The 16,586-nt window shown below is 46.9% G+C and overlaps 1 protein-coding gene and 1 long non-coding RNA gene across 12 annotated transcripts in view; one reads left to right on the forward strand and one right to left on the reverse strand.

The window, feature by feature from the left end:
• The window catches only part of IQSEC1 (IQ motif and Sec7 domain ArfGEF 1), a 281,322-nt gene that overhangs the window by 194,899 nt on the left and 69,837 nt on the right, over positions 1 to 16,586 (reverse strand). The window lies entirely within an intron of this gene.
• On the forward strand, positions 556 to 11,529 carry LOC135307729 (uncharacterized). The gene is made up of 4 exons (XR_010368395.1): positions 556 to 2,517; positions 6,213 to 6,265; positions 7,874 to 8,017; positions 10,592 to 11,529. It is a non-coding gene; the product is annotated as an uncharacterized LOC135307729 (long non-coding RNA).

The raw sequence follows: 16,586 nt of genomic DNA on the forward strand, positions 1-16,586 counted from the left end.
TGACAGGAAAACAGAACTGTGTATTTTCCAAGCAAAGGAGGAAAAGTCAGAGCTGCTTGTTGCAATAGTACACAAGGAATTAGAAGCACATCATCTTAGGCTGTGAGACAGCAAAAGGGAAAAGCAGGAGTTTGAGTCCCTGGAAAGCTTCACAGGCTAAAAGACACCTTCAGAAATCTGGAAATATTCAAGAGAATTTTAAAGAGATGGTACAGGTCAAACTGCAGTGAGTTTCCCCATCCTTTTATAAAGTTAAAAATCATGATGTTTTCAAAGAATACTATTTTTATATACACCAAATGAATTTTAAAGTATTCCAGGAAAATGACCTTCACTCTTATGTTCAAGTTTATTTGTTCAGGCCCCCAAGAGGCAAAACCATATCAGTTCTTATAAGTTTTTACTCTTCTTGCTCACCTTCTCCACGCCCACATGAAGCCCAGTATCACAACTGGCTGTCCATTTCCATGTGGAACCCCTGGATCTTCAGGAGGAGGGAGTGGTGCAGACCGGGCCCTGCCCTAGAAAGCAGCACAGCTCCGTGTTTGCCCTGCTGCAAGGCAGGGCTTAGGGAAAGCAGGGACTTGCCTGGGACAGTGACACAGGGGACAGCTGCCACCATGGCTGTGTCACACTGAGTTATAGTCATGAGATGCAATGACACCCCAGTGGGGCCAGGCAGGGATTGCTTTGGGAGCTCTGGCTCATCCATTTTGCCAGATCCAGGCTGGATCTCCAAGGGGAGCCATGATGCCGGGAGAGAGAGGAGAAGCGCTGTGTGAGGTTCCACAGAGATGTCTTTATCGGCATCTTCTGCAGAGGGTCTCAGTGACAGCTCTTCTACCAAACTGGGCAGGAATAGGGGTTTACACAGGGTACAGGAGTTTCAGGAAACAGTAAGGGTGAAGGGAAAGTGAGCTATCATCTTACAGAGAGATGACAAGGGTCCAAAGGTGGAAGAGAGGCCTCCTCAGGCCCAGCCGTTGTGACTCGGCATTTCCCACCCTGGGGTGCAGGCCTCCGGCTCGTGGCACTGCTCCCTGTGACACGGCGTGTCCCCAGACAGCGTGTCCCCCTGACTCCAGCCGTGCAGACCAAACCCAGGCTGCCCAGTGGGACTATCTGCCAGAGGGCAGCCTGGGATCAGCGTTTTGTGTTGCTCCTCCAGAGCCACAACCAGCCCTTTGCCTTGGGCAGCTGCACCTTCACCACGGCATCCACAGGAAGGCAAAACCCCTGCGTGTTTTAATTGCTACTTTGATAGCACTAAAGCAAAATTCAGAGTTTGCCAGGCCCTTTTCATATCTAAAACTTGTACTTGTCATATTACACACAGTAGGAGAGGCTTCCAGCCTTTCCATATTCTAATGTGATGAATCACACTGTGTTACTGAGCAACTCTCAGAAGTAATCTAAGCTTTAGAATAAATTCACTGACTGCAGCAGCCTTAAAAAGAAGAGAAAAAAGATCAATAAAAGAGATTCACTGGAAAATAAGCTTCTGTGAATGAGGGTGAAGCAATTTCGTGTCAAAAGGAGCAGATCTTTCATGTGTTGTGTGTCTTTGTAACAGGTCACTTTAAAATGAGGCCTTTCTGGGAAGGCATCAGTAGCAGAATTGAGGAACTTCAGTGACCCCATGATAGGCTGGCAGAGTCCCCACTCACAGGGAGCTTCTCCAGTGAGTGAGGAATCCTGCCTGACCACACCTGGAGTGCTGCAACAGGCAGGACTGGATCTGGGACACAAGCAGCAGGGTTATTTTGGCTCAGGATCAGAGCTGCACTGCATCCTTGCCTCCATCCCCACATTCCTGTTGCATCACCACACATGGACGAGGCTCATCTGACCTTGTAAACCCACCAAGGCTGCCACCACGTGAAAATCAGATTTGACAGGGACAATTCTTTGGTAGAAGCTAAAAACCAAAGGGGAGAAAAACCCCAAGCCAGCTTTGGTCACCTGATTTAGCAGGGCCGAGGTCTGATGTGCCCTGTGGGAGGCATCCCTGGGTATCAGCGAGCAGTGCAGGTGCCACCTGGGAGGTGACAAACAGGAGGAGGAGAGACAAAGGAATGATGCTCCTTCCAGGTGAAGCACAACTCCCAAACAGAGTTGGGAAGGAGAGACAGTGACGATCCATCAGAAACAACAGAATTCAATGCAATGGCTCATGCTCCAACCCCCTGAAGTAGGAATGGAGTGAGAATGACCCCTCAAACCCACAGCAGGAGGGGCCAAGCCTTGGGCTGAGATCTGAGGTGTGGCTCAGCCCCAGAACCTGTCAGGTCTGGATTTGCCAGACTCCTGCTGGAATCCCAGGCCCACTGCCACTCCTCCATCCCAGCAGCCTCTGTCCTTGGGTTAGTGCTCCTTGGATGCAGTAAAAGTGCAACAGCCACCAGGATCCATGTGCACAGCACAGAGCAGGCTGGGGCTCTGTCTGAGGAGGATTTTATACATGAGATGCTTCACATTTCTGCCTCCTGCTCTTCAAGCCCACCTCACCACTGCCAGGTAAGAGAGAGAGAGCAGATTCCCAAACTACATTTGTCTCAGGCAGAGCTAAAGCTCAGTGCTGGAATTCAAATTACGGAGGAGCCCATTATTCTGAGTGGGTTGAGGCACAGGCCAACCAGAAAGTGAAAATTAGTCTAATGGCAGGAAAAGTGTTTTCATTAGAGAAATGCTTCTAGGAAAGAAGATGGGCTGAAATGAGCTGGATGATTTGAAAGCCTGTTTCAAACTTATTCTAGTTTCTTGGATGGCTTATTTTTTCAGCTCTATCACATCACCGGAACAGTAGGGTTTAATTTTATTTTTCTTTTTATTTTTCATGTTATTTTCTTACTTATTTCCCTGACTTTTATGAAATTGGATCTGTAACAGAGTATGTAACAGGTCACTTTCTTCCCTTGGCAACCAGCACAGGACTGGACTCTGCACCAGTTTTGGAGGTGAGGTGTCAGTGCCCAGTTTTTATCCCAGCACTTCTCTCCCAGGAACTTCTCCAGCACTGACGCCAAAGCTCACTATTGAACTGCATCCATGGTAATTAATTCTAATTTTAGTGCCACCTCTTTTTGACCACCAATAAATCCATGTTGCTTTGTAACCCAGAGCTGGGATATGTTCCAGCATGACAGAATTTGGCATTTTAAAACCATTTCTGTACCTCCACCCAGCTGTCAGTACCCTCAATATTTGGCAGGTCAAAAAAAAATCTACCTGTGTGCTTTAGGGTTAGGCAATGCCTGTGGGGTGGCAATTCCAGCTGCAATTCCCTTCCTGGAACTGCAGGCACTGCAGCCCAGCAATGGCATTTGGTGTGGAAATAGCAGAAGGAACTCGAGCTGGGTGTCATCACAATGAGCTGGAATTCCTCAAGGGATCAGCCACTGGAAATGGCAATTCTGCTTCAAAAAACCACACTCACTGAAAATCCTTCACTTGCTCCTTGCGTGGCTTTTATACCAAGACAAAATTTTAATTCTAATAGCTAAACACCTTTTCTTCTTTGGAGCCTTTTGGAGATCAGTAATGCAGAAAGATTGTTTTATTTGACTGCAGGCTGTTGTCCAACTATTCCTCAGACGTTTTCTAATCTAATTGTATTTCAAAGAGCTGCCAAAAAATGTATTTTATTTAATTCAAGGAACAGATCTATGGATCCTAAACTATGCCTTGCTCTGAATCCCTCTGTGATGACAGCTATTACCTGCTGCTTTCATGGTAGGCAGCACCCACCTGAAATTTGGGGCTATTCCTGAGGAAATTGTTACAGCTGGTGTCAGACCAAGCTGACATGGTTTCAGCTTCCATACCCTCGGGCACCTTCCAATTAGAGTCAGGCAGAGAAGACTTGCACTAATTTGAAATACAAAACAATAAATAACTGGGTCTGAGTGGGGGAGCTCAGCCTACTTACAGCAGCCAGCACTTGTCATGCTCAGCTCATCCAAAGGCTGCACAGCCCCCTGTCCCTGCCCTAGGGGGCAGCTGGGGGGTCCCAGCCTCTCCTGCTGCCCTGGTCCAGCTGGAATTCTCCAGGGCAGAGGAAGGATGCTTCTGCTACCTCAGAAGCAGAGGAACCTGGATAATACAGTAATAACACAAAGCACAGTAAAAGTATAATTGTATTAAACACTTAAGACAGACTTAGAGCATGATACTTGTCCCACTTACACACATTTCCAACCTAAGTCACTACTCTGTAAACAGAATTTTGATTAATTCCACTGAGGATTCTCTCCCTCTGATATATATTCTGCAGCTCTCTATGATTTTCCAAACAAACACTCACAGCTGTTATATTTATATGAGGAAAGCTCAATTATTTATCGTGCTCAGCCCCTACCTCACCTACTTTGGTAAATGAAAACCCAAAATACCTGACACTACAAACCCCTCCTTTTTTCAGCTGCACATCCCAGAGCAGCTGTTGAACTTGTTACACCTGACACCCAAAATGATGAACATGCAAATCTTTCTATGTTTTGTCTTTTTCATTCAAAATAGCAGCATGTGACCAGGACAGGAACGGGAAATGCTGCTGATAATTGGTGCAGGATTTAGTTCAGTTTCCCCTCCATGCTGCCCTGAGGAGGTGACATGAACTCAGCATGCACACACCCATAAGTCTGGCTGCAGCTCTGAGGATCTTCCTGGGGAGCTGAAAGGAATCTTCCTCCTCCCCAGGGCACCTGGAACAAAGGAACTTCACAGAGATAAACTGTACAGAATCCCAGCACGGGTCAGGCTGAAGGGAGCACGGTGGGCAGCTGGTGCCACCTCCCTGCCCCAGCAGGGCCATCCAGAGCACAGGGTGTGCACACAGCTCTGGAATATCCCCAGGGAGGAGACCCCACAGCCTCTCTGGAATATCCACAGGGTGTGCACACAGCTCTGGAATATCCCCAGGGAGCAGACCCCACAGCCTCTCTGGAATATCCACAGGGTGTGCACACAGCTCTGGAATATCCCCAGGGAGGAGACCCCACAGCCTCTCTGGAATATCCACAGGTTGTGCACACAGCTCTGGAATATCCCCAGGGAGGAGACCCCACAGCCTCTCTGGAATATCCACAGGTTGTGCACACAGCTCTGGAATATCCCATGGGAGGAGACCCCACAGCCTCTCTGGAATATCCACAGGGTGTGCACACAGCTCTGGAATATCCCCAGGGAGGAGACCCCACAGCCTCTCTGGAATATCCACAGGTTGTGCACACAGCTCTGGAATATCCCATGGGAGGAGACCCCACAGCCTCTCTGGAATATCCATAGGGTGTGCACACAGCTCTGGAATATCCCCAGGGAGCAGACCCCACAGCCTCTCTGGAATATCCACAGGGTGTGCACACAGCTCTGGAATATCCCCAGGGAGGAGACCCCACAGCCTCTCTGGAATATCCACAGGTTGCGCACACAGCTCTGGAATATCCCCAGGGAGGAGACCCCACAGCCTCTCTGGCCTCTGCTCAGGGCTGGGCACTGCCCAGGGCAGAAGTTCTGCCTCCTGTGCAGGGAGAATTCCTGGGATCAGTCCCTGCCCATTCCTCTGGTGCCATTCCCACATGCTGCATTCTCCTGGAAGCATAAGGAGGACATTGCCTTCACTGTAAAGAAGGCAAAAGGAAAGAAAAGCAGTTTTACAGAAGTCTTATTGTAAAAAAAAGTCTTTGTTTGCAAAGTACAATCAAAACTGAAACATCTGCAGATTAATAAATGCTCTAATTAATATGCTTTTAAATCACTTCATGCTGAGCTATTATAAGCTTTGCATTTTTGGGAGGTTACCCAGGCAGGTCTCATTACTGTGGAAATCAAACCTTCCTCTCCAACCTGCCACCACAGCATCACCCTCTCTCTGATTTAGCTATTTATGGGATAAAACCCTTCTTCTTGAACACCAGACAAGACATTTTCTTTGAACCTCTTTGCAGCTTCTTGTATACTGAAGAACATTCAATCCCTCCTGAGTGTTTTCTGAGAAATAACAGCACTTCATGCTATAAGAGAGATGGAGGTGATCAGGGTTAACAAACACTCTGGTGACAGAATAAAATTAATCAGGGACAGGCTTTTGTCTCTATCAAAAGAGTTCTGATCCTTCTGCAAAAGGACAACAGCTTTATTTGAAGCAGTTTATTTCAGACAAAAATTATCCAGATATTCTCAAAGTCTCCTCCTTCCCAAACTTCTTTTTGCAGGTAAAAAGGGGTGAAGATGATGCTGGGCCACAGTTTTAGAGATCTAAATTGAGGTAAGTATTTAAATTTATGCTGCTTTTAGGCAAAACTGTCATTTGCAGTGTAACCTGTGTCCCTGATCCTTACCTGGAGGAAATGTTCTGGCATAAGCCTTGAGGAAAAAAAATACAGATTGCTGTGACTTTGAGATTAAATATGGATTTAGCAAAGACTAGAAAGGAAGACTCATGGGGCTTCCAGAGCCAAGCACTTCTTTCCTAGGCTGGAACTTGGGCATCCTGAACTGACACCAATCTCTACTTCCCTGTGTGCCATAAAGGATCCCAGAATAATTTCGCTGGATTCCTCCTCCCTGGTAAGATGGGGAAAACCTCCCCCAGTTTTTTAAAGCCAAGTAGAGCAGTGTTTATAAAGCCAGGTATAATGCACAGAGAGAGCTCCACAGTGCTGGCAGCAAAGCACTCCCAGGATAATTTCAAGATATTATCTTTTAAAAAATATTCACTGCCCCCTGGATGCAAATTCTAAGATAGTTTCAGCCCAGTGGATCTGGGTCTCTGCTGAACCTTCTCCAAGGCCTGGTTTATGCAGTGGACCATGCAGACAGAGCATGGCTCATTCCCCTACAGTAAATTCCTCCTGCTTTTGAAATGAGCCACAGAATTTGGGACTGCAGCACTGAGTCAGGGTGAGGGTCCCAGCTCCCCAAGGGATTTGAGCATGCACAGGAATTATGTGTTTGCATGAAATCTTCATACACCTAATATCTGTATTTTTGCCAGCATTGCTAAAAAGTAAATAAATACTGTGACCACGCTGTAATACCAGAGGCTTTAGATACTTCGTGGCACAGCTGTGAGCTGACCCATTTTCAGGCCTCTACAGCTAAAACTGCTTGGCAGAGAGGCAAAAATGTGTGCAGACATATCCTGCAGCACAGAAACAGAATGACCCTGGTAAAAAATATGTGAAACCCAGGAGAACAGGCTGAGATACAGCCCTGGTGGCAGGGGACAAGTGGGTGCAGCAGCACAGTCAGCACAGTGCTGCAAAGGCTCAACATTCCTCACCTTGCTGGAACTGCCCAGGGCAGGGTGGAATCCCTGTCCCTGGAAGTGTCCAAAGCCATGTGGATGTGGCACCTGGGGACAAGGGTCAGTGGTGGCCTTGGCAGTGCTGGGGGAATGGTTTGGCTCTATCCTAGAACCATTAAAGCTAGGAAAGCCCTCTGTGGTTCTGCTTTTCCTGTAGTTTGGGTTTTCTTTGTGAGCTCTGACAAAGACCTCTGCTGCAGGGTCACATAATCCAAGATAATCCATGCTAGAATACTGAACCAGAACACTTCCCTTCAGTGCTAGAAACTGAAACCCCAGCAACTCCAAAGCAATCTTTCCTGCTGGATCCCATCAGGGTCCTTGGCTTTGCAGAAACACAGAGCTGCTGGGGCAAGGAGCTTCAGCTGCAATATGAAAAACACAGCTGTGAACAGAATTCCCCTTGTGGAGCTGTCCCTCTGGTTTGAAGCCGAGATAAAATTTCCATTGGTTTGTGCAGGGCCTGCGATTTGACTTGATCATCCTTGTGGGTCCCTTCTACTTCAGGATATTCTGTGAGATATTTATTTATTTATTTATTTATTTATTTATTTATTTATTGTCCAGTGAAGACTCATCAGTGGGGAGGAGTCTGGAGTCTGAGCCAGCATGAATAAATGAATGAAGCATCTGCTGCAGCTGGACACCAGGACGGCCCCAGGACTCAGCCCACTGGGAAGCAGGGTCCCTCGCCAGGCTGGACAGCTCCAGGTGCTGACAGCCCGGCCCAGGAGCAGCTCTGCTCATCCCGAGTCCCACAGGGACTCACCAGCCCTCATCCCCGGCTGGATTCAGCTCACTGAGCTCTTCCTTCCACACACACTTAATCCACTAAGCCTCTCGTGAATACGTGCTCAGGGTCTCATGACTCTTCCTGATCTCTCATTACTAAAGATGGAAATTAATGAGCAGAAACCTCTGCCAGGGGAGCTCATCCCAGCACAGGAACCATGGGCCGCTCCTCGGGAAGGAGTGGTGGGACCCACCCAGAGCCTCCCACCTGCCCTGTGCACAGGGAACAACCCAGGCTGATGGGATGGCTCCCAGACCCCACTGAGCATCGCTGATCCATAGCCCAGGGACACTGAATTCCTTCCTGTTCCCTCTCAGGAAGACAAATTATTCCTCATGGTCTGCACTGAGGAAGCAGCTGCCCCTCCTTCCCCAGAAGCTGTTCCCATTTGGAGAGGGCTGCCAGCAGAACCAGGCTGGGAGGAGACACCTCCTTTAAGGAGCTTTATCCCAGAGCAGCACTGAAGGGGCCCTTGGGAAAAGGACTTTTCAGGGGAATTGGGAGGATACAGGCGGCACAAGGGTCCATCACACAGCTCTCTGCCAGCAAAGAGAAAGCCACTCCAACCTCAGCCCATTCCCAGGAGCCAAGGGTTTGTTCACCAGTGGGAAGTGCTCATGAAACACTCACAAAAGGCAGCCTGGGAAAGGGGACATGGCTTTTGGGGTTAATCCAGGAACAACACGGGAATTGCATCTTCCTTTTTGAGCAAAATGGAGAGGGCAGAGTTTAAAGTCTCTCTGAGGTGAAGCAGCACTTTTTAAGGCTGAACCATCACAGTGAGAGCCCCTGTGCCCACATCCAGCCTCAAATCCTCCTGGCACAGGGGAACAGAAGCCCTGGAATGCACCAGAGATGCAGCAGCTCCTGCCCAGCCCTGGAGACACTCAGCTTGACACAGCACTGCTGAGGGAATGCCCTTCCCACCCTGCAGCAGCCCCAGCTCCTTCTCCCCAGGTTCACAGGAGCTCTCCCAGCAGGAGCAGGGTGCCAGGCACGCTTTTCCACACATCCCTCTGTGGGAGTAGCATTCCTTGGAAATCAGATTGCTGCTGTTTGTTCGGCTCAGTTGTATCCCAGAGAGACAAATATTTTGTTCCAGGCTCAAGGCTGTTCTCAGCAGCCTTTCACAAACAGTTCAGACCCCAGCAGGGCTGGCTGGTCCTGCCACACAAACCCTTATCCCAGTCAGCTGGTCCAAGGATCACTGATCTCACGGCACCACAAGCTTTCTCCTCACAGACCACACCAGGAATGCAGGATTTCCTTGGAATCACAGCCCCACTTCTGCCTCACACAAGGCAAGCTGTGGCACCATTCCTCAAACTTACTACATAGAAATATTAATTTTGAAGCTGAAAAGCAGAAGGTCTTTGGAGGTCTGGGGCTTTACCTGGACCATGACCAGTGCTGCTGTTAAAGCTATTCAGAGGAGCCTGAAGTATATCCAGGTGATCCCTGTGGCTTCTAACAGTCTCAGAACACCTGAGTGAATCTCACTCCCCTTGGCAGCAATCTCAAAATCACATCCAGGCAAATCAGCATCACTGTTTGTTTAGCACAGTGGCCCCATCCCGGTCCCAGTGGCTCAGGAATTGCTCCCATGAAAGCAGAACTAATTCAGCAAAGCCATTCAAGCCCCACACACTTATTTCGACAGATGTGGCAATGCCCATGCAAGTCCACAAAGCTGATCCTGCCTAACAGTGGCAAAATTGCAAATTCCATCCTCTAATTTAATACAGACACTCCAGGGCACAGGGACTCAATCAAACAATCCTCACTCACCAAGGAAAATATCCTGGCTGATTTCTCCATCACAAGGCTTGCACTTCCCAGCACTACAGACTGCTGCATCCACAGGGAGGAATGTTTTTCTTATTTCATTGATAGACTATCTACAAACCCACATTCACAGTGCTCAGGTGGCTCTGAGAAAACACAGGAAGATGTGACAGAGGCAGGAAAAACACAGTTTCTCCCCAACTACACCCAGAATATTTCCCACGAGCAAAAATTGAACTTTCCCTCACATTTTAAATGTCTGTGAGTATGTAAGAAAAAGCATTCTTGGGAAAATTTCAGATTTTTAATATAATTTTTCTTGTAATACTTATGTTACAACAGCAAGGAAAAAAAAATTAAATTATTTCCTTTGTTTTGCCTCTGTTGAAGAATGGGAGAGAGGGAGACTCCTCCCAGTAACATTCCAGGTTGTTGCAAGCTAATGCTGTAGTTATAAGCAGCAGGTAGATGAGGCTGCACGTTGGTGGACAAGAGCTGCATGAAAAGTCCTTAGACATTTTTGTTATATTTTCTATCAGCCAAAAACAGAGTGAAAAATTCTTCTCATACCTTGCATGAGTTTGGTATCTCAATGTTTTTCTTCATCCTAAAATTACCCTAGTGATTTTTTGCATTTAGATTGCTGGGTTTTTGTCTATCCATTTTTCAGCCTCAAAATTAACATTTCCATATATTTGTTTGGGCAGTGCACAGGACTGAAGAAAAGCAGTAAGAACTGAAGGACTCTGGAGCTCCAAACCCCTGTAATCTTAAAATGACTCATTCCCAGTGCCAGAGTTTCTCAAAATCCTTCAGATCCTCCGAGCTCAGCAGCTCTTCCTCTGGATGGATGGAAGATTCATGGCAATGGGATTTACAGCACTTGGCTCCTGGATATCAGGCCATTTATTCACCATCAGAGAAATTTAGGAGCTTGTCAACACCTGACAGCAGCAGCACAGAACAATTTAAGAGAATTAAAGACAATTTCTGTATTTAATTAAGAACCATCCAGGCATCTGAGAATTGCACAATACCAGAAGATCAATGGTGAATTTTGTATCTCATCCTCTGTAAAGATCAATGAGGCCTTTGCAAAGACCAGGAATAGTTAAATTTAACATAGAAGAGAAAAAAGATGGGTTTTTTTTGTAATTTCTGCATTCAGTCCCAAGTGTTATCCATTTTATATAGTTATAGAAACATTACTTTTGTGCATTAAGATTGAGCTACCCAGAAATAAAATCTATTTTGCACAGGAGGGTCAAGAAAAGCCATGTCCTGCTGAACTCTACACAGGTTTTGCCCTGCCTACATCTAAATACCATCTCCATAAAACCTTCACCTTTGCTGCTTTTACAACCAACTTCTCTCAGTCACATCCTTCACATTCTCAGTTGTACAGCAGCAGCTTCCAGGGTTGCTGGGTCATTCTGCACAACCTTCCCCGTGGCTGGATGCAAGACAGGGAAATAATGTGGTTGCCAAGTCTTTCTCTTGCTGGAATCCTGAAGCCTATTAAAGCGTGTCTCAGGGAGGGAGAACACGCTCTCTGCAGAATTCCTTGGAAGTCAGAGTAGTTTCAATGTTGTACCATTAAAAATCTGTATTATAATAAAGGTCAAGCCTCATTTTAATGCCATGAGCAGGTGGTAATGTCCACGTTGTGCTGCACAAACAGCAGGTCACTCATTAACACCCCAGCACTCCTCAGCCCTGTGCTAACAAGCCCAGCCTGGAGCATTAACCATGTCTGGAATAGGTTTCAAGCACCACAAACAGTACATGAAATATCCGTTTGTGCCACCATTCAACATCACTGAGTTAATTTGCTGTGGATTTTTTTTTAGTTATAGAGACCATTTCTCCTCCTAACATGCCTAAATGTGAAAAAAGTGCTGCAGCAGCTGAAACCCTAACGCATAAACACAGACTGTTTTCCTTAAATATGTACTTAGGTTGTTTTCTAGACAATTAAACTTCTCAGAGGAAAGTATCAGCTGAAGAGAGCAAATATTTGAATGATATCCAGTGCAAAAAATGATGACTAATGGAACAGAATGGTATAATTTCAAGAGCTGTACTTTATAATCATCATTTTGAGCAGAGCAGGGAACAGTGCTACAAACCACAGGGTACAAACCCAGCATTGCTGCAATCAGCTCCTGCTCCTTCACAGAGATTCTGTAGCCTTGTGGAGTTGACGAGTTTTAAATTTATTCTGCCCATTTGAAAAAAGAACAACCCCAAAGCACAGTTTATCACTACTGCAACTGCAGGACTTGCAGCCATAAATGCACCACTCCAAGGGGGAGGAAGTCCTGGCAGAGGTTCCCAGAGCAGTTGTTGCTGCCCCTGGATCCCTGGCAGTGCCCAAGGCCAGGTTGGACAGGGCTTGGAGCACCCTGGGACAGTGGGAGGTGTCCCTGCCATGCACGGGTGGCACTGGATGGGCTTTGAGGTCCCTTCCTATACAAACTATTCTGTGGACATTACCTCCAGCTCTTCCCGCATCTCTGTCCGGCTCTTCAGCTGGGTTTGGCTCATTCCCCATGGGAGATGAACCACTCCAATGGCCCTCTGTCCTCCTGGACCTCAGTCCTGTGCCAGAACAGACTCCCAGAGCCCTGGTGCTGCAGAGCAGCCCCAGCACCCCATGGCTTTCCTCAGGGGAATGCTGCCACACCACCCATCCTCAGGGGGAAAATCCCAGGGGAGTGCAGAACATACCATGAGACCTGTTCTGAGAGATTTCTCATGTTCAGAAAGTGGTGAGACAACCTGAGGAGGACAGAGAACATTCCTGAGAGGAAGTTTGCTGCAAGGAACAGAGCAGCACATGAGGAGAGCTCCTGACCTGCCCCTGTCCTAGATTGCAAGGCAATGTGTATTCTATTTACCATCTGTCAGAGGTGGGGCAGTTCTATTCATTGGACAGTTTTCTTTCTCTCTTCCACAACCAATCCTCCCTCCAGGAAATATCTTCTCTTCATGGGCCAGTGAATGTCACTGCATGGCTGATCAAATTCCATCATCCCATTGGGAGAAGCTCCACCCAGAAGGAGGAGCCAAGCATTCCTACCTGGATAGAATCGGAGATTTTTGGGACACCAGCACAGGCTTTCCACTGGATTTCCAGAGGAGCAGCTGCCTCTTCCACTGGATCTTCAGAGGAAAACTCCACCCTTCTCCAGGACCCCTGCTCCAACAGAACGACAGCTGGCACTGCAGGCGGGCTGAGCCACCATGGAATGGGACTGCTGCCACCACCCTGACCCACAGGGGGTCAGGTCCTGCTCTGACTCTGGCTGTGTTGTTTGGTTTTACTGCATTGCTTATTTTATTTTTTTTTTCTTCCCTAATAAAGAACTGTTACTCCTGCTCCCATATCTTTGCCTGAGAGCCCCTTAATTTCAATTTTATAACAATTTGGTGGGAGGGGGTTGACATTTTCCATTTGAGGGGAGGCTCCTGCCTTCCTTAGCACATGCCTGTCTTTTCAAACCAAGACAGCCCCTCAATCCTGGGAAAGGCTGGCTCCCATCCTGTGGGATGTCTCTGCCTCAGACACAAATCCTGCAGGTTGCTGGAGTTTTTCAGTGCTGCCTTCCTGGGCTCAGCCTCTTTCCAGCAGCACCTGTGGGTGGAAGAGCTGGAGTCTGGCTGCTGGACACTGGGAGAAGGACCCAGCAACCACATGGCTGAAGGGTTATTTCCCCTTCTCAGGGTGTGGAAATCAGAAAAACAAAAACTTCCACAGACGTGGAAGGGTTTGGTTTGCAGCCTTGGAAGAATCTTGGATTGATGTAAAAATACAATACACAGACATTAACCAGAAAAATCATAAACTTTTATTTCTATTCTTGTAAGAAAGAATATGCCTTAAGCAAGTGAGAAACTGTATTGATAAGATGGTGAAGGGTCTGTAGTGAAGTAATGCAATAGTATAGAGCAAGCTAAGAATTCAAAAGTTATAATAAAAGTATATGTGTGAGACAGAAGCCCATTAGATGAGAGTATCTGCAGTGCAGCAAAATTAAATAAAGGTGATAAGATAGAAAAGCAAAATAAACCTTGTAGCATCTATTCATTGGGTTAGAAAATGATATATTGCCTTGTAAGGAAGACCTTGTGACTACTCCTGAGCTATGGCTGACTGCTTGCTCCTCTAAAATCTCACAGCCTCTGAGACTGATGTTTGTCTGAGCCATAAATCATTTCTAGCCTGATGGTGGTCCCACCCCTTCACTAAAAGCAATGATAATAATATCAGGGTCTTTATTAGGGTCCCATCCCAGAGCATCCTCCCCATGACCATGGGAGCTGACAGCCCAGCCTGAGTGTGGTGTGAATCACTTTGGCCACATCAAACTCCAGTGCCCCAGCAGGACAAGGAGCGATTTGTGGTGCTGGGCTGCAAACTGGAATAACAGCCTTTAAAACATCCCTTCCATCCCCACCAGGTGAAGAATCCCTCACTCAGGCAGGAAGCAGACTGCTCATGCATAATTTAAGAGCCTCCTCCAGTTTCCAGCAAGTCAATGAGAAATCTCCTACAACCCTTAATGTCAGGTGAATGGTGCCACAGGGAGCAGCTGCTGCTCGGGGCAAGAGGAGCCTGGCAAGGTGAGCTGAGATACACAGTTAAAGTAAAAGCAGCAAAAAATAAAAATTAAACCAAATCATTCTATAGAGGAAACAGAAAAAGTACTTCCAAGGACTATAGTTTTGTGTTTCAAGTGACTGAAGGGTTTTTTATGACATTGCAGGACTTCTGGAGGGGAGCAGCGGTACAGCCGAGTGAGGATGCTGAGTGCAGGCACAGGAGTCAGAATCTCCAGGGAATTTGTCAGAAAGGCAAAGATGCTTGTGCCACCCAGATCACACCAAACTCAACCTCAGCCATCAGGGTTTTGCTGCTTTTTCTAATTAAAAAAAATAAAACAAAAAAGCTCACACAAAACCAACCCACCAACAAAGAAAGAAAAAAAAAGAGCAAAAAGAAAACCTAAGTTAGAAGCTTTTTTATCCCAGTTATAGTATGAATTTGAAGGAGGGGAATGAGGTGACAGGGGAACAGAACAATCTCCTGGCACATAAAGTGGCTGTTTTATGCCAAGCAGAATTCTGCCTGCCCACTGCACTGCCCAGGCACTCAGTGCTGCCCTGCACTCTCAGATCCTGCCTTGAACTCCAACACTTCCCAGGGCTCAGCCAATTTGACACACCAGGCTTCCTGCAGAGCAGACAGCTTTGATAACACATTTTAAAGGCTCAAAAAGGAGAAAAAGCCACTTATGGCACTTTCTCTTCTCCTTGCTGGGGACACCAGCCCTGTGTCCCTGGCAGGGACTCTCAGGTACTGGTTTTTAAGGACCACTGCCAGGCTGGAACTTCAATCATCTCAGACACATCTGTGGAGTAATCTCAGTCTAAGTCCACACCTGCTTGAGCAAACTAGCCCTCAGATCCCTCAGATATTTCAATACCTTCTTGGATTTGGCTTTCTCAGAATACCAGGGAAATCAAATCCTTCAGGAGCATGGCAGCTTTGCCCTCCTCCAGCATTTGTCTCCTGAAGCAGGAGGTGCTTGGCCTAATTCCATTTCTACACAATTCCATCCCACATCTCATTGGCACAAGCTCATGGCAGTGCTTGAAAAACTCCATCAAAGACAAAGATATGCGGTGTTTCACATATTGTGTGTTAAAGTGGAAGACAAAACCCTTCTTGCCTCATGGCTTGACTGGGAGCAAGTGAAGTTTGTGCCACACTAGCAATTAACTACTCATTTCCAAAAGGAGCAGCAAGTTCTCCCCAGTGTATTTCCACCTCACAAACCCAACGACAGGCACGGCTCCGCCATCGAGCTCACTTTTGTGATGACACAGTGTTTTTAAAGATCAATGCATTTCAAGTAACCAGGGCTGCATTAAATTATCCATCAGCTCTCCCAAGGTCTCCTCAGTGAGCAGCTCTCCCCTTGCAGGAGAGCTCAGCCCAGCCAGGACTGGGAGGGGATGACCTGGAACAGTTAAATCAGCACTTCCAGAGCCCCTCAGCTCCTCCAAATCCAACAGAAACCCACCCAAGTGGTCTCTGACCTTGGGGTGAAGCCACAGTTTGTGTGCAGAATGTCTCCATGGACAGTCAGCACCAGGCACTGAGTGTTTTGCTGTAAATTCAAGTTCACTGCACATGTCTGAACAGCTCTGTGAAAAGCAGGAGGTAGAGCAGGCCCACCTGGGCAGGTAAAAACCAACAAACAAGGGAGACTTCGCCAAGGACAACACTGATTCTCTTGTATTCCCAGAAAGAAAAGGGAATTTCAGCAGCCAGTGAATGGACCTGGAAATTGCATCTCCATCAGAAAGAAATTACTTCCAAGCTTATTTCTTAGCTATAGTGCACATTTAGGTGTTGGCCACATTTTTTTTACTGTTATATGCTATGGAGAGAGTCCTGTAAACCATAATAGAAGTGTTTACCCAGGTTTTATTGCTTTAAAATATGATTTAAACAAAGGCAACAGAGAAAATTGAAAGGTTATTGAAGACACCTGAGTCTTGAGTATTAGTTTGCTTACACAATTTCTGGCATACTTTCATTTTCTTAATATTATTGAAAGTACAGTAAGCACATTTTGGGTAACAGCTTTTCCTATAGAATTACAGCTGTTCCTTCATTTCAAAATATAGGAC

Source organism: Passer domesticus, chromosome 9 (genome assembly GCF_036417665.1).
Source record: "Passer domesticus isolate bPasDom1 chromosome 9, bPasDom1.hap1, whole genome shotgun sequence".
Classification (NCBI taxonomy): Eukaryota; Metazoa; Chordata; class Aves; order Passeriformes; family Passeridae; genus Passer; species Passer domesticus.